Source organism: Diadema antillarum, unplaced genomic scaffold (genome assembly GCF_040938485.1).
Source record: "Diadema antillarum isolate AM-2024a unplaced genomic scaffold, OU_Dant_1.0 seq00000788_RagTag, whole genome shotgun sequence".
NCBI lineage: Eukaryota > Metazoa > Echinodermata > Echinoidea > Diadematoida > Diadematidae > Diadema > Diadema antillarum.
Genome location: NW_027271676.1, coordinates 589,160 through 609,363, shown reverse-complemented (window position 1 = coordinate 609,363; position 20,204 = coordinate 589,160).

Here is a 20,204-nt window from a genome sequence, read left to right as displayed (position 1 = left end):
AATTAGGCAGCCCTACACTATACACACACCATATTCTTGTCACACACGCAGCGCACACCCAAGACACATTCAGTAGCAATGTCAGGATCAGAGAAGTGAAGAGAAGATGAAATTTGGTATCAAGCAGTCTACTCAGTCATGGATAACAGTTTTTTAAAAGTATGCACGAATATTATGCATATAAGAATATATATATTCGTAATTCAATGTTTCTTTGGAGTAAACCTATTTATATTTTGATAGAAAATTTGCTGATTTTGTCACAAATGATTTCATTTGTACAAGTGGACAAATAAAACAAAGTGAAGCTGAAACTGAAATCACACATGGGTGAAATGCAGGTTTTACGGGTATACCAATCAAGCTCTTGCACTGTTCTCTTATCGATGTTGTTTGGTATAAAACACGGAGCGTGCCGAGAGAGCTCAGAAATTTGCGAATTGAGCATACGATCTCAAGTACAGATTCTCAAAACAGTAATAATTGTGAGCAAGCTGGAAAAAAATGCATTATCAATCTTCCACTGTTCGATGTTCGATACAGATACTTGTAAAGCTTGGAAAACGTGAGACTATGCATGATTATAAAATTTAGTAGTCATACAGAAAAGAAAAAAAATGAAAGCCATATTTTCAACCAGTGGCACTCTCCACGATTTGAAGTATAATAGGCCTATTATCATTTGCCTGCTACATTGAAGCAAAGTCTTCAACCATAGGTGATATTCGTAAGCGAATGAAATGCAAAATTAGTAGGTACCTATAATCTCACTCTCTTGAAATCATATGACACGAAGAACATAGACACAGATACTTAAACAAAATTGAATAGATAACATAATGAAAAACATATATAATCATGCATAAAACAATAAGTCAAAGGGGGAAAAAAGACGGTCGTAGAGCCTACGTTGCTGCAAACTGCCGCCGTCTTCCGTGACCAGGCACCAGGCAATGCAGTTCCATGACGATGTCAATCCCTTCCCTGGCCACTTCCATAACGGGCTACCAATACTCGTATAGAGAGTCACCACACGTTATAGGAATCGCAGAGACCACATCTAACCACCCACCCACACAAACCGCCATTCACAGACTACATGACCGCCGCGTCGACAGAGCTCTTCCAAGTTTAAGTACCATCTCTTGACATTATGATTATTAGCCATGGTTATTTTACACCCCACTTTGATTGCTGAAATAAGTCATTTGATGATCCCTCACAATCATTTCTATCGACCGTGGCGCTATAAATGTAAATTGCAAGGCAATGGAAACAGGTTTGTTCGTAAATTATGCCGCTGAGTAGAATATAAGTAACAAAATGCCTTTTATGCAGCTAGAATTTCCGACGCTGATTTCAAGGCGCGTTTTGAATATTCATTTCTCTGTATGAGATTGACTTGTGTGTGAATGTGTGTGTGTGTGTGTGTGTGTGTGTGTGTGTGTCACAATTACTCTCTCTCTCCCTCCCTCCCTCTCTCACTCTCTAACTATCTCTCCCATTACCATATCATTCCGCGTTGCTTTCATCATCGGTTGCTAAGGCTCATTCTCTACGGGTATATAGGCTTAATCATGTTTTTGGCGCTCAATGTAGGAGCTAGGTATGATGGACTCTTTTTTCTTCTTTTTTTTTTTTACAAATTCCGTTATTCTCATTATTTTTTAGGGGTTGTACAAGGGAGGACAAAAGTGGTGATGTAATAGTCTGTTGTTAGATTGGGTTAGAACCAGATGCACGCACAATAAACACGATAAACACCAGGTGAGGTGGTATTGAGCCAGTTCCATGGCGATACGGCCATGCATGACACGATAAACACCAGGTGAGGTGGTATTGAGCCAGTTCCATGGCGATACGGCCATGCATGACATCACACTTTGGTGCTCTTGAGTTTAAGTCGCGTTTATCGAGCACCTATTATGCTCTTCCTCAGAACAGATATTTATACCCAAATGTTATCTACACTATATACAGTAAAGCCCCTTTTACACTTTCACGGATTGCTTCACGGATGACCACGGATCGTCATCCGTGGTGTTCCGGCATGCAAAATATCGATTTTCCTCTCAATGCCGCGGCATGCCGGTGTGAGTACGATCCCAACTGGGTGTCTACACGGACAAGTACGGAAGCTACAAGGACAAGTAGGGTGCCTACACGGACAGACAAGGAATGAACGCGGACCACAGCGGAAACGATACGGAGCTAACACGGATATCAAGGAAGAGCACGGATGCAACTTGGTCCCTTCGCGGTCTTTACATGGATATACCCAAAGAGTTGACACATGACATTTGCTTTTGCTTTTGATACTTTATCATTTTTCGGGCGACATGCTTCCAGAGCTAAGTGTAAACCTGTAACAAGCACACCAGAAAATCTACAGCAGCCTACATACGCATCTGCTTGTTCGACATCATAAAGGCATATCTCTTTGTTACAAAATCTCATTTTGCGGGAACATCATAACATAAACAAAGCAAAACAAACTAAGACAAATCAAAAGACACACAAAAAAAAAGACAGCAGGAAGATGTGTGTGGGTCACTGAAGCTTCTCATGCGATATAGACCTACTAACAGTAAGAGGAGTCGATTGGCTGTACTGATGGGGGGAAGATGTGAGCAAATTTCATTGACTTTCTGAGCTTGTATTGACAAAACGCACGAATTTCTCATCCCGGATGGAACCGATGCTGATACGGACGTCCCGATGTTTTCACGGAGGCAACACGGAGTAGCAGGTGCCTACAAGGAAGGAATACGGATGCAACACGGAGTAGACGGTGCCAACAAGGAAGAGTTTGTATTGATTTTCATCCGTGATGTCCGGGATGAAAAATTAAGCAAGCTCAATTTTTTCCGCGGACATGCCGGATGATCAAGGATAATGCTGGATGACTTCACGGTGTCAACACGGTCTTACCGGAAACAGTACGGATGATCCCGGATCAACGATCCGTGGTCATCCGTGGTGCAATCCGTGAAAGTGTAAAAGGGGCTTAAGCAAATAATCATCGACTGCGATGGCGATAGTACAATTAACATCGCCGCGGTGATCCGCAAGGTGTCTATCAGGCCGAGCAGAAGTCGAGGGCTAATAGACACCTGAAAGATTACCTTGGCGATGTTAGATTGTATCCATTGCCCGAGAAATAAAATGATCATTTGCTTTAGGGTGCCTATATCCCATATCGATTGAAAAACTTGGTATCAACTTTTTATGAAAATGTCTTCCATCAACCACGCAGATGTTTATTTTATAATCGTGTTGGATATTACAACACAGGTGATACAACCGCGGTCCGCGGTATTAGTCGAGTGAACGAGAATGACGATAAGCCCCAGTCACACATAAACACGGAGATTTACATATTAACATATATAAATCGCCGTGTAGATCCTCAAGCTAGTTTAAGCAACAGATGATCCTCAAGGATTTACACGGCGATCCCTGGATCATTCCGGCGATGATCCGGGGAGTTCCGGACTAGTTTTGCCTCGGATGGAGCGTCGACGAGCATGGATAACTGTACAAAAGGTATCAACACTGCAGCTACATGGATGAGGCCGGTCCAGCACGGCATCCACACGGCGCTTACATGGATCTCCACTGACCATGCCGGACCCACCCGGCAACTACAAAGTCCATGTCGGTAGAGCACGGCGTCTACACGGACCGTCAGGGCGTCCACACGGACCAACACGGCAGCTACACAGACCAACAAGGCAGCTACACGTACCACGCCAGCAGACGATAATCTATCATAAAAAAGCAAGCCCTCGTTCTCGTCACTTACGGACCGTGTAGAACCGTTTTCATCCCTGTAATACCGTGTTTGAACATGATGGTCCGTGTAGTTGTTGTGTGGCTGCCGTGTTTAGGTTCGTGTAGATGCCTTGATGATCCGTGACGGTCCTTGATGTGAAAAAAAAAAAAAACGTCACGGACTGCCAAGGATAGTCACGGCGCTCACAATACATGATCGTTCCAGGCAGCCACATGGACCTTCACGGCAACTACACGGCAGCCACACTAACCATCCCAGATTGCTCTGGCAACACGGAAGTCCACGGATGTTTTGACCTCCAAAAACTGCCGTGTTGGTCTCACGGACCTGCACGGACCTCCAAGAACCTAAACGGATGCCCAAGGAGTCTCTACTCTCAAGGTGGGTCTCTCCCCGGATCACCCCGGATCTGATCTGGGGTGATCCGGCATGTATGTGACTAGCTGGGGCTTTAGATCTAACTGATTGTGTTGTCGATAGTATTGTGCGATGTGCACGGATGTGTGCCACGATTGCAACCGTGCACCATAATGGGTATGTTTAACAGTGTGAACGAAAAAGTATGTAAGACATGAGAGAGTAATACTATTTGGGCATGGATGTTGGGAGAAAAACATCTCCCGGTCGCATGCTTCATATTCAAGTAATCCCATCGGTTAAACATACTTATGTGCAATGGGATATAAAATGCCATATATTTAGGTGTGTTACTTTTTTTCTTTCTGTCTTTCTTCATTACTCCAGTACCACCTTCACATTAACAAACCCCGGTAACCCCTGTTTTATACATAGATCATCTTACCATCTTGGGTGCCATGAATGATAAAAGTCTGCACTATGGCCGCTATTTCCCGCAATATCAACAATTTACATTACACATACAGCTGTGACATGATAATACATGCGTTATAAATTACCATACACATGGCCGGCGTTGTGTTGCTGTTGTTGTTTGTTAGTTTGTTTTAGGGGCGTTCCTATATATTGGAGTATTGTTTTCTTGTTAAGAAACATCTGACACTCACTATAGAAATAAGTTTGCGGAAGAGGGGCTGGGTATATACTTATTTCCTGTTTATGATCAAAAGGGGGAGATGAAAAGGGCTGTAGTTGCTAAATCATCAACGAAAATGTGACTGTTATGATAAAATTATTTTCCATACAAATAGTCGGTTTTGAGATGATGACATCATCTCTTTTTGCAACTGATATTGCTTTTCTAGAAACATCGATTATGAAATATTCCATGCAGAAATTCTCCTCGCGTAGATCGTAAGCTGGTGAAATCATTTTTACATTTTTACTATAGTATCTAGAGTTAATATCACAGAAATTAATCTAGATTTCAAGGGCAGCAACGAAGGATCGAAGCTGTTCGTTAACATCTCAGTGAAAAAAAATAATATGGAACCATCAAATTCGTCAAATTTCAAATGTGGTGGTATAAAAGAAAGTCAAGACGAAATCTGTATTTTTTTTTAAAAAAGGAGGACAGTCGTGATGACCACGCTCTTAGGTCATTGGAGGTTGTTGATAGCGTTCGTGGCAGAAGTGTTGAGTGTTTGATAAGTAAAGTAAAGTTTGCTGGATTGCAAAGTATAGCACTAGAGCAGTCGCACTATCATTTCACGGTCCTCCTAACCGCCATCGCACATGCACTCGAGAACTTATATATTCAGCTTTGTGACAGCATAATTTGTATCCGTGGTTATATTTTCACATATCACGTTAATTGCTTACAGGGGATTGGTTATTATGAATCAGCCTGGTAAAAAAAGCACATAGACTTATGTAGGCTTTAGGAGTATATTCTGAGAATGATTAAACCAAATGTGGCTACTGGCTAGCATGCATTCAGTGGGCAAGTCTCCTTGCAGTTCGGTTTGAATTTCCATCGTCGAAGTGAAAATGTGATGTGAATATTCATTCAGAGTTTGCCAAGTTCAAGTAAACACGATTAACAATCCGGGCACGCGATAACATGTTGACTTTGTATGCAAGGCATTCAACAATACGCAAACGTTGTGCATGGGATGGGGAATCCCCGATCAATACACAAAGTGAACAGTCGCAGTATAGCTGGACTAGATCTATATCGTGAACGCGTCCGGACACAGCTTTCATCCATTGACCTGTGGATTTACAATATAGTAGTGTACTATATGTGATGAAGTAGAGAAACCTCAACGCCACATGGAGACAGTTTTAACTTCAACACATATATTTTTGAAACAACAACAACAACAAACCCGCCTTTGCGATTTTCATCATTAAGTTAAGCCTAGTTTGAAGGAATGTCATATGATAACATCAAAATTTTGTATCCATAGTTATCACTACATATTACATTAATTGTCTGATTCTTCTTATCATCCGTAAAATAGTGAGGCTAGGTAATTGTTAGTAGGCCTACACATGTGTTACAGTCTTATATTATTCCAAGCTGGTTTGTATGTTTGTTTGCTTGGTTGTTTAGCATTGTAAAACGCTTCGAAACGTGTTGTATTTAGCGCTAGATAAATATTTCATATCATTATTATTATCATTATAATTCATAAATAGAAAATGCTTCTGAGGTGTGGTGCCACAGTGTAATGTGGGCCTACTATTCCCAGTTTAGAGTCACGTATGTATCAAAGGGGTTTGGAAACATTCTCCGATGTGGGGACGGGTGTTCAAAGGTTAATGATCCCCTCCCCCCACATGCAAGTATGCCTATTTTATGATAATTTATTTCATGTTAATTGTAACGTTTACCATGCAGAGGCCATCTTCCTAATGAAGCTTTGCTTATTAAGGTGGTCCCTGCATTTCAAAATTTGTCTTTAAAATTTGCCTCATGTGTTTTCTCCTAGTGTGCATTTACTATGAAATACCTTTATCTGTTAGCTCTACTACAGTATTTAGGACCTACTTCACTTTGTGTATACTAATTTATCATTATGAGTAGGAAGTTGTATAACATTGAATTGATGATGAAATGCAGAAAATCAAACCGAATTAAGCTGAACTGAAGTGACTACTAAAGAAGTAAAATCAGATGAGATAAATGAGTGACTCTGGTCGGATAATAGAAAATTTTGTAATTAGACGAAGGCACAGTAAAAACCCACTTTCGTTAAAAGTGGGGGACGGTCGTGATGACTATGCTCCAAGAGTCATCGGAGGTGCTTAGAGAGTATTAGAGTCTGAGATTCGTATTAGAGTAGAGCAGTTTTTGCCAGCATTTCACAGTCCTCCTAACCGCCGTCCTCAGTGAAATGGTGAAAGTTTTTAAACAACATGGGGGACAACATACTTTGTATCCACGGTTATCACGGCTATCTTTACCCCTCACACTAATCTTTGAATGAAATCTTCTTAGCTATAGTACTATAAGCTTAGCAGTCCAGTTTCGAAGTATATGCCCAATCAAATAAAAAACATAATTTGGTCGTAGAGTCTGTCATAAAGGAAGTAGATGCATAATATCAGTGCCAGTTGTTTTATGATTCGCTGAAATTTTGCATAGTTGTTCCGGGCGCTATGAATATTCATCCCAAATACAATCCGGAACCTTGCCAAAGGAAATGATTCACGCGAGTTGCCATTGACTATGTGACGTCCTAGGGGGAAAACCCGCAGTGTATGATACGCATTTATAGCGTTTAACCAAACCGAAGTACAGAAGATGGAAGGTGGAAGCCATTTCCGTTAAACACAGATAACGCTGTCCTAATATAGCTGCCAGGCTTGCGCGTCAAAAAACAAACAAACAAACAAACAAACAAACAAACAAACAAACCCAAAACCACCCCTCCCCCCCCAAAAAAAAAATGATAAAAATAAAAATAAAAAACCTGCCGTTTTGGATAGTTTTCTTTCAGTCGAAATGTATACAACTTCTCCATGTTTGGGCAGCATGTACGGACTGCCATTGAACATTGAGCAATGTGTCGCAATTAAGCATTATTTCGGAGCTATAATTTACTAGTACAATATATTACGTATGAGGCTTCTTCCACTGTTCTATATCACTGATTTCAGTTTCTATCTTGAAGAGGTTTGAAGGATCTCGTGTACCTATCAGAGACGGGTCTGTATTGTAGACTTTAACGTTTAAAATTGGTTGAGAACTTACATAACTAGTTACATAACTATTTTTTTCCATAATCTTTTATTCATTCCATATTCAATACAATTTCATGATAAATCGAATCACTACAGAATCCACGATTCAACAAAACACAATTATAATGAAATCAAGCCAAGCTGTACTTTCAGCAAAAACAGTGCATTCGTAAAGAATATACAATGCACCGAAAAAAACAAAAACAAACAACATACACTGCTTACTTACTTTCATTAAAATCAAATGGAGCTGTCCTTTAATGGTGCCTCTAAAACGATTTGTATATCTAAATAGAAACAACTGGCAAGTCTGTCAGAGACTTTGAGGGTAGTGATCCCTGAGGGTATAGTCTCCCTGAGCAATTTTATACACAGTCATGCACACAGTCATCTCATTTCAATGTTAAATTCCTAATTGATCATAATATCAAGTGTCTTGGATACCTGCAACTGACGTTCAGAACGAGTTTATATATATATTTTTTTTATTTTTAGATTGACGTTTTGCCACAATTTGCCCATACCATACATACTACATCAAAGTAATCCAGTCCTCCCTACATGCCCTATAATTATATAGCTGTCTGTTGTTGTACAGGGTCGTATCCGTTTTAACAAAAACACTCTACAAATTACGTACTTCCCTTGATTTTTTTTTTCCAGCAGGCCTATATGCTGATCCCAAGACGGATACTCATCAACAGTAACTCCTAGATATGTAATACATGTTAGTCGTTTGATCTGACATGATTCCATATATAATAACATGTACATTAAGATGCTTTATGAACGTTGAAGTCGTCTTGGTGGTACCGAATGATATGAACTTACACTTGTTATATAAAGTACAAGTTTCAGTGATTTACATGTAGGCCTACTCATTTCGAATCACTGTTGAGAGTCGACCACAGATTCGGCTTCTTATTATTATTATTTGTCGTCAGCATACAGAGACACGTTGCAGTCATTAAAGGAGAAATCCACTCCAAATATCCATTTTCATAAAATTTTCCAGATGTCATTCTCGTGACATCAATGGACTCGAACGAAAGAGACATACCGTATAGATTATAAAGTTTCATTGACAAACTCGAACGGATAATACGGATGGTATTCGAACACCAACAATAAATAGTCATAAGGAAAAGAAAACTTGAAAGGACAGTCATTATTGGACTACGTCAATGCACAGCTGTCATTAAACTCATTCAATAATCCCCTTTCATTCATTCGGGAACTTTGATACTTGTAATGAAGCTCGGTACATTTGGGGTTAGGAATTAGGGAGTGATCACTCAGAGCCACGCAACCCTTTCTACGTTTATCCGCCAAACTTCGTAGTCTACTTAACCGCCACAGACACATTTGTATTTGAAGTTTATGTGCCATTTCGTGACGCAATCATTTGCAATCACGGTTATTTTTGCATATGTATTAATTGCTGAAATGAGTAATTTGATAATTTAATCATTGCTTAAAACTATAATTATCGACAGTACCTCTATAAATGTAATTTTAAAAACAAGGCAAACGCATTTCTTTCGCATTCAGTCATTATGCAGAATAGAAAACGGCTTTTATTTGGCTTGAATTGCCCGCGCAGAATTCAAGGCTCGTGATGTATGAATATTCATTAGGTGCCGGGATAACTCGTCCTGGACTCAGTGACAACTCGGCCTCGCTGCCAATACGAGACCGAGTTGTCCAGCTGAATTGAATCGATCATGAAATAATAATCTGTCGGGTTTTGTTTTGGGTTTTTTTTTTTTTGCTTATAATTTAAAACAGGAATATGTTGAATGATAATATTAAAGGTCATTTACAGCTTTTCTTTTTTATAGATGAAATGAAATGAAACTATAAATAAATAAGGGCGGTGAGTTGGCTCAGTCGGTAGCGCGTCTGCCTCACGATCATGCAGCCCGGGTTCGAACCCGAGTCTGGACTGAGCAATGTTGTGTGTAAACATACCGTCCCCTCTAGCAAGAGGCAAAACACTCTGTCCCTCGGATAGGACATAAAATGGAGGTCCCGTGTATGAGAGAGTCAAAGCTCATGCACGTAAAAGATCCCGCTTCATTCATTCATCGCAAAGAGCAGGGTGTTTAACCCGGTGAAGTGGTCCCACCTCACGTCCAACTGGACCCCATGGAAGACCAGCTTAGCATAGCTGAATATGGGCTATCCAGCCATCTTCTCGGATGGAAATGAACAAACAAACAAACAAACAAACTGATTTTTCAGATAGTTTACTCGCAGTTCACGATTAATTGGCATAGATCGATGCACATTCTCTTTACTGTGCATTGACGATTCGGTCTCGTTCGAGTCGCTGGTTTTATCGGTAAATCTAAGCAACATAATCGCTTTGATCTTGAATGAAGGTCTTTTAAATTTATGCCTGAAACTAACTTCATCTTTTTAATGTCGGATGTAGCAGGGCCTATACACATCAGATGAGATAAACGATATTGAGTGTTCACTTACATGGTCGGGAATGACCGGACTCCTGTATTAGTCCAGCTACTAGTACTTGGAGCAGTTCGCTCGCTCGCTCGATCGATCGATCGATCGATCGTGTGTGGCCAAAAAAAAAAAGTACATAAAAAAAGGAAAAAAGGTACAAAAAAAAAGTCTTGCGAACTCCGTGGCCGTCCGCCGCAGCACCCGTTGTTGCGGGCGGGGAATTGAAGGAAGGGGCCTATTTTTGTGATACGGACTCGTGCACTATCAATTCTACTCTAGCTACATCATTACCATTGTAGTCATTCGGAGTAGAATCTAATGAGGCTCTTCACCGGCCTCTCGTGCAAAGTCATCCATAGATTATGATGGATCATTGTGAATGTTTTCTTAAGTAATTTGCCATGCAATAACAATAAATGAAATGATTACCTGTTTTTTTTTTCTTGTAGGCCTACATCATATACCTCCAGATTTTTTTTATATTTTTTTTTGTCTCATGATCTCCTTTATATGTCTCAACTTCGTAGCTTTAATGCCGAGTGGAGACAAAAGCACATAATCTATCTCAACTGGTTAATTCAAAAATTTTCACCCAATCCTGTATAAGTATAAAGTCAAGTGAACTTCGGAGTTTTGCATAATGCCAAGATGCACATTCAAATTCAAGTGAAGTTCATCTAAAGTTCATCTAAAGTTTAAGTTGCCAGAAATCTATCTCTATGTGAATTTGCCTACTCGCTGTACTATCCGTGAACCCGCGGTTGTTAGTGTTTCCCTTGTGCCATCATATTTAATTCCTTTACAAACTCGTCAGTTGACATGCCTTTATATACTTTATGACTCTCCTTATGGCTAATCGACTCAATGCAGCATTTGATTCTCTAGATGATGATGAACTCTTTGATTTGTTTAGACGCTTCCCTTCGGAATTAAGTCGGAATAAGTTACATTCGTCTGCTTTTTTTGACAATCTTATTGCCAACAATGTTAACTCATCGTCAAAAGATTTATATAATGCTGTTGATTTTGAACATGACTTAACTCAAACTCCTTCTAGGTATGTCACTGTTGATCAATTCAAAGATTTTACAAAGAGTTTTTCACAATGCACATTTTCTATGTTACATCTAAATATAAGGAGTATTAGCAAACATTTTGATGAATTACAGATATTATCAGATAACCAAAATAAACATCAAATTTCAGTAATAGGTTTAACTGAAACATGGTTATCATCTGATGATAATTTGCCGTATGCATTAAATGGTTATGATTTTATTGTTAATAACAGAGTGAACAGGACGGGTGGTGGGGTTGCGTTTTATTTATCTCACAAATTTGAATACAGTGTTTGTGATGAATTTAATATCATGAATGATATTTCAGAGTCCCTGTTTGTGGAAATTTTCATTCCGCAAAGTAAAAATATTATGATTGGTATTGTTTATAGACCCCCAAGTTCAAGTCCTAAAGATTTTCTGGATTGTATAACAAACTTATTAAAAAGCCCCTTTTTTACTTATAAAGATATTTTCATAATGGGTGATTTTAACATTGATTTGATTAAGAATGATGATAATACATCTCAAGAATTTCTTGAAATTTTTTGTCAGCTTCTTTTTTGCCATTAATTTCGAAGCCAACTCGTGTTACAAATCATTCCGCCACACTCCTTGATAATATCTTTGCTAATTCTGTGCAGATTTTAAATTCTTTATCTGATATTACTGATCATTTTCCCATTGTAGCCTGTTTTGACCTTAAACACTGTGTTAATAAGTTTCATTCTTCTTCATCCAGACGTAGAGCTACACCAGAAAAATTGGCTAGCCTTGGTGCTAACCTAGATAGGGCTGATTGGTCTAGTGTTTACGATAATGATGATATAAATGTATTGTTTGAGAATTTCTCTGGGATAATTAATAGATATTTAGATGAATATATTCCCAGATTAAAAGAAAGGTCAGTTAATTACAAAACTTCCCCCAAACTATGATATAAAAAATACATGAAAGGTGTTGAAGCAGGCTATGAATATATCAAAAAAGAAATCAGAAATTATAAAAATAAGACATGATAAAGTTTTTGAAGATCCCAATGATATAGTTAATATTTTTAACTCTTATTTTTCAATGATTGGAGAGAATTTGGCAGAAAAAATACCGCAGTCAAATATATATTTTTCTATTTTTCTATTTATCTTTTTTGTTCCAACAACAAAACATGAAATAATAGATATTGTTACCGCAATGAATAACAAGCAAAGTGCCGGTTATGACGATATCAGTAATTTTATTTTAAAGGGAATTATATCTTCAATTGCTGACCCACTTTCATATATCTTCAATAAATCCTTATCAAGTGGTGTTTTTCCTGATTTTATGAGAAAATAGCTAAGGTTTTCCCTTTATTCGAAAAAGGAGATGATTCTGATATATGTAATTATAGACCTATTTCTTTGCTTTCATCTTTATCTAAAATATTGGAAAAATTGATATTTACAAGAATAATAAATTTTCCGAATTTGCATAATGTCTTTACAAATTGTCAATTTGGGTTTCGTCAGAAACATAGCACCATTCATGCTCTTTTAAAGTTTATTGACCACGCTGCGCACACTATTGATAATCATTCTCATCTTATTGGTATCTTCCTGGACTTCTCCAAGGCCTTCGATACAATTAATCATGAAATATTACTTTATAAACTGTCTCATTATGGAATACGCGGGAAGGCCTTGGAGTGGTTCAGGAGTTACCTACAAAACCGAAAACAATATGTATCTCTGAACGAGTACAGCTCGAGTTTAGAATTCATTAACTGTGGCGTCCCACAGGGTAGTTTATTAGGACCTTTACTTTTTATCATTTATATTAATGACTTTTGCAGATCATCTGACATACTCTCAAACCCCGGCCGCGTCATACCAAAAGACGTTAAAAGATGGGAGTTGCTGCTACCTTGTTTGCCGTTCAACAGTTGAAAAGGTTAGAGCAAAGTCGATCTGGCGCTGCTCAGTGGCTGCCGGGCCCACGATCAATTGGGCAAAAAGAATTTCCATTCTTGGACAATAAAATTTGGAGTTTATATCCAAAACAATTATTATTATTATTATTATTTATACTTTTTGCTGACGATTCAAATATTTTCTTTTCTCACCAAAATCCAGATACTCTTGTACGCATCGTTAATTCCGAATTAAAAAAAGTAACTCAGTGGATAAGATCTAATGAATTATCTCTTAATCTTCAGAAAACTAAGTATATGCTTTTTAGCAATTCTTTAGAAGATTTAGGCACAGGTATTGCCTTTGATGACACTTTGTTAGAACGAGTTTCTCATATAAATCCTTGGTATCACAGTGGACGATAAACTTTCGTGGAGGCCACATATTACAAACATTAGTACAATAATTTCACGCAATATTGGTGTAAGACTCAAGTTTCATATTCCATTGTCCTCTTTGTTGACGTTGTATTTTTCTCTAATTTTACCTTATCTTAATTACGGACTACTAGCGTGGGGTATAGTGCCCATCAAAACTTACTAGATAAATTACTTTTATTACAAAAAAAAAAGGTTATTCGTATTATTTATTCACAATCTACAAGCTTTGCTTTTCAGTGGACCTCTCTATTCTTTCTTCCTTTCTTTTTCAACTGAAGCATGACTTTGTATTATTATTTTTTTGATGCCTCCGCCACGAAGTGGTGCCGGAGGCATTATGTTTTCGGGTTGTCCGTCCGTCCTTCCGTCCGTCCTTCCGTCCGTCCGTAATGAATTTTGTGGACAAGGTAACTATCAAAACCTGTTGAGGTATCCTAATGAAACTTGGCGTGTATGTATATTAGGGGGTGAAGTTGTGCCTATCAACTTTTGGGTGCACATGCTCAAGGTCAAAGGTCAAAAGGTCAAGGTCAAATACATAAAATCTCACTATTTCCACCGTATCTATGCAATGCCTGAAGATATTTTCTTGAAACTTAGTGTATGCATGTATTACCCAATTAAGATTCTCTGATGAACGTTTGGGTCATGAGGTCAAAGGTCAGAAGGTCAACTAAAAACATTAAAACTTCTTTTTTTTTTTCTCCGTACCTTGGAAAATTGTTCAAGGTATCTTCATGGAACATAGTATATACATGTACTGACTGGCAGTGATTATCTAGAGAATGTAGGGTTCATGGGGTCAAAGGTCAGGGGCCAAAGGTCAAGTACAACACTTCAAAATTTTACTATTTCCCTCATGTTTATGCAATGCCAGCAGGATTTTTTTTTTTTTTTTTTTTTACACTTGGTATATGCATGAGTGTAATCTAATAGAAATTCTCTGGAATTTTTTTTTTCTTTTTCTTGTTTTTGCCTCAAAGGTCAAAGGTCAAAGATCAAGTGAAAGTGCTGAACTAACTTTTTCCTCCATATCTCGGAAGTTCCTCAAGTTTTCTTGAAACTTACTACATATTTATGCATGTTCTACCTGAAAGTGATTATCTTATGAATTTTAGGGTCAAAGGCCAGATGAAAATGGTAACAATTTACTATTCAATACAGAAATTGCACTTTTTCTCCCTACCGGTACCTTGAAAATTACTTAATGCATAAATGTATGAATGGGTCAAAGTCAAGTTAAAGTCCTTAAATCCCCAAATACATGCTCTCCTATTCATCCAATTAAACCTATGTCAAGGAAGGAGAACATTCAACACATTTGTGACAAACTTGTCATTTTAATATTTTGCCAATTTTGTGAAAATGTAATCACACATTGTCCACATGTATCATCTAGACCTATTAGGAGAATCATGCATTATGGCGGAGGCATGCCAGTCGCCATAGCGATATTTCTAGTTGCCAGTATGCGCTCCTTTGTTTATCGATATCATTTATTTATTACAAAGGCAAATGTTTTGTTTATGATGTAATACCTGATTGTGTTATGTTTTTGTTGAAAGAAAAAAAAAAGAAGAATGAAAATAAATGAATTGAAATTGAGTTGAATTGAAGTTTTTCTTTGTTTTTTGTTTTACCTATAAACCTCGGGTTAGGTTTTGGATTATTGCTCTATAAATTCAAAAATTAAGGGAAAGTGGGGAATAGAAAAGCACAACAGGTAAGACAGATAACCCTCTCTAACTGCTGAAAGAGGGAATCCAGTCCAAACATAAGTTAGTTTGATAAAAAGATAGTAAAATCTTACGAGTTTAAAGGAAAAGATTGGACTAAAATCGGATAAGAAATGAGGAAGTTATGACATTTTGAAGTTTTGCTAATTTCTGCAAATAGTTCTTGTACAGTGAATATGAATATGCAAATGAGTGACCTAACCATGTCATACCCTCACAATTTTACAGTGATCATGTACAAAAAAAAAATGACGAAAATTCAATTTATGTCATTGAAGTCTGAAACATGATAATATTCCTGGTTAAATAATTTCAGAATAGTGATCAGTTAGATATACAAAGATTTGAGCCTCGGGCGTAATTGCGTTTGAATGAAAAAGTGGAAATTTCAAAATTTTATGTGCAAACTATGTGGCAAGTCGTGAGAGAATGACATGCTCACTTTGCCACTTGCATATTCATATATGGAAATAAAATCATTTGAATTGAATTAAATTGACTGTTCAAGATCTGTCAAAATGTCATAACTTCCTTATTTTTCATCCGATTTCAGTCAAATTTTTACAGTTGAACTCGTAAGATTTTACTCTTTTTTTTATCAGACTAACTTATATTTGGATTCGATTTCCCCTTTAATTACTCGCGTGCGAGGCTAATCAACGGTATTCCATGATTGAACCATGATTGCACATCTCGATCAAGGAAGTTCACACTTAAGTTTATACCACAAAATGTTGAAATCTGAGAAAAATACTCGACATATCATCTATGTTTTAAGTAAAGTATATACCTACACATAATCTAAAAAGGTTCATACAAATATTATTTAGACAAATTGTGTCATTTGATTATAGGACTGATAGAGTCCGGTAAAAGAATTGGCTTTCTTCTAAGATTCAGTTATATCATACCTTAATAGGCGCATACACGTGAGTGTCCTTGTGAGGGTAAGATGGCCTATTTCTAAGTGTCAATAATTGGCCATGGACCCTCTTACCCCAACTAGTACGAGTGTGTATCTGGTTTGCAACTTGCATAAAGCATGATAAATAGTTGTTATCTAATCATTTCCTAACATCTGAGGAAGTCGCATCCCTCTAGAAGATAATAAAACGTAAGAAAATAGACGAGAAATTCATGGAGATCACAACATGCTTCAGGCCATAAAGGATTTTAAGCATCAAACAAAACTTTGAAAATTCTTATCGTTCTTAGAGGTACTCTATATATGAGTCGAATAGGTTACATACTAACAGGCAGTTGTTGAATCCTTGCGACTTGCAGTATTTGAAAATAGGGACAAAATATTCCATTGAATATCAAATTTGACTACATAATTTGCATCAATACTCATTTGTTTAACATAGACACTAATCTGCTCAAGTTTGGAATATTTTGATGTGAAACAATTTGGTTTTGTCATGATGATTTCATTTGTAAAAATGGAGAAATAAAACAAACTCGCATGAGTAAAATACAGGTTGTACGGTTTCACCAGTAAAGCTCCTCCTACATTGAGATGTTATCAATCTCATGGTGGTATCACACGATAAAATTGAGATATCGAGATAGGTATGAAATTTGATTATAATTTCGAACAAGAGTATAGATCTCAAAGAAATAGTAATTGTGAACGAGTAAAGCAATGGGCTCTTCATTATCTGTCTCTTCAAAATATAACTTTTTTTTTTCGAAAGACATACTTGGAAATTTTGGAAAATCCGAGGCGATGTATATAGGCAAGCATGCCAAGGAAATCATATTTTCGTTCAATAGCACACTCCTCGGTTTGAAGTATAGTCACTTTTTCATATAATGAGGCAAGCTAGTTTGTAATCGTAGTGATAGTCCTATATTAAAAGCAAAGAAAACGGTGAAATAGAATAATCTCACTATTGAAATCAGTTGACCGAAAGGACAGACAGCAAGTTTACTATTAAATCAAAATTGAATAGATAACATCTACATAAAGTCAAAAACAAAAACAAAAGACGGTTATGATAACTACGATACTGTAGACGAAGAACAGGCCGTTACTTCGGCCGACAAGATAAATCCGTATACATCCCATCAATTCGGGATAATTCAATATTCGTACGTGCGCCCCATCATAGGGGAAAGAACAACAACAACCGCTCACCCACACCCACACACCGCCGCAACACACGCAGTCTACCTAACCGCCACGTTTTCAGTGCTCCTCAAAGTTTAAGTACCCTGTGGTGACATTATGATTTTTTACCCATGGTTATTTTCCACCTCACTTTGATGCTGAAGAGAGCCATTTGATAATCCCTCACAATCATAACTCAAAATAGCGGCGATATGAATGTAAATTGCAAGGTAGTAAAAACAAAATTGTGTGTAAATTATGGCGTTGAGTGGAATATAAGTAATAAATGCCTTTTATTTGGCTTGAATTTCCAGCGCACATTTCAATTCTCCTTATAAATATTCATTTCTCGATATTATATTTGATATCGAGTGTGTGTGTGTGTGACAGCGAACGTGAGAGTGTGTGTGTGCGTTTAATGCAGACGGCAAACAGGGAATTCAATAATGGGAAAACCCCAACGAGCCCAAAGCATACATGGTCGCTGGCCACGCCTGAGTGAATAACAACAAAACTGTTTACATTCTTGTCGAGATCATTCCCTTCAGTGGAATGCTGGACTGTGCACAGTACGAGTGTGCAATTATACTTATGAGAAATAGATATTCACGTTTTCATGAGAAGAAATTAATTCTAAACTATTGTTTGAAAAATCATTATTTCTTCGATTTGTAGTTTTCCTATGCATGTTAATTGTAAAATGTATGAGCTGCATTGATTTCGATGTCGTATTGTACTTTATACTTTTGCTGGAAATGCCATAAATTTCTAGCTTTCCCATTTCAGCTATTCTTTGCTTTTATTTCTTCAGTTTTCAGATATTTTATGATAGCACCTGGTATCACAGTACCTAGATAAACGTGATTATGTTTTTGATTATGTTCAGTTATCATACCTGGGAAATATACATGTATAGTGAATGTAATCAATGAATACTTTGATTATATATAAGTTATTACTTATGTTACTATATATACACTGTACTTCACATTTCACTTTTTTGTTTATATATTATTGAAATGTGTATGTGCATGCATATATCTATGTATCTGGTGTGTCAAACCATGTGAAAACTGAATTCCCTTTTTTGACAATAAATCAAATCAATATAATCATAGGAGATACGCAATGCTTTATAGGCCTATGATTATATAGGTCCTATACAGCTATGAATAGTGCAGGGTTAGCACTGAAACTGTGCTGATATTTCAATTTGAATTAAGAAAAAAAGAAAAGGACAAGCGTAAGAAATGGACTAAAAAAAGTACAGATTAAGGATAGCAGTGGCAGATCCAGGCGGGGTGTACAGGGCGCCCCCTTTATTTTCATGTTAAAACAAAAGAAATGAAAACAAATTTGGGTGCCTCCCCCCCCCCCCACACACCCCATTTAATTTTGAAAAGGCGCCCCCTCTTTACGATATTCATGGATCCGCCCTTGGATAGTATAAAGGATTGGAACAAACAAATAAACAAAGAAACAAAGAAGAAGAAAGCACTTATAATCATCACGATCGTGTGAAAGGCAGAACTATAGAACACTAACCTGTTAGTCATAATGATATAGACCCACCTTCAGTAAAATTGTAATGGTAATGGTTTATCCAAAAAAAAAAAAATCATTTGCAGCCGTGGAATTGGCTGAATTGAAGAATTTTGTACATTAATTTTTCATTTTATAACAACATACATAATCATACAATCATTCTCCGATTAAAATGTACATAATACTGCAATAATTATCATAGCCTTCTTGAATATTGTACAGCAGTATACACCTGTTGCACGAGTGTGGCTCGCTTATTAACTGCATACAATAATATTTCATACTAGGTTTCAATCACGTATTACGGCCACTAATGGACAGGAAGGGCGCCCCATGAAAACTGACCTATATTTCAGTATTTTGAACTTTATCCCAAGACACTCCAAAAAAGAAAAATAATTCATCATCATAACAAACCGTATCAAACAAACATGTTACCTTTCGATAAAAAGGTATGAATATTGCAAGTAAATCACCAATAAACTTTGAACACCCCTGGGAACCATATTTGGATGGATGGTGATTTCAAAGCGTTGCACTATTTCGCAGAAAAGTGCAGTTGAAGAGATCGAGAGGGAGAGAGAGATAGAAAGAAAGAAGAACGAGGGAGATGGGGATAGAGAGAGGAGATATATAAATAAAGGCCTATGGAGATAATGCCTTATAGAGAGTGCAACCGAACAATAAAATGTAAATTATGTAACAATACAACCAGTCTCCGACTTAATTTTTTTGCATGCACAATAACATACAAAATGTATAATTAATACCCTGATTAAAGTGAATTCAACAAATCCATGAGAAACGGTACTGAACTGTTGCGAAATCGCTCAGTTTTGCATCTGAATTGTTCTCTGACATTTGATATTGAATATATTAGTTTCTGTCGATTTATGTATGGCTATTATGGCTCACTGGGGGATATGATCCAGGGTCTCTATAGTTTGTATTAAAGGGATCGTATAGTTTTGGTTGAGACCTAATTTCAGGTTTCTAACATTTTTTTTTTGTGAGATAATGAGAAACATCTTATGAAATATGAAAGAGCATG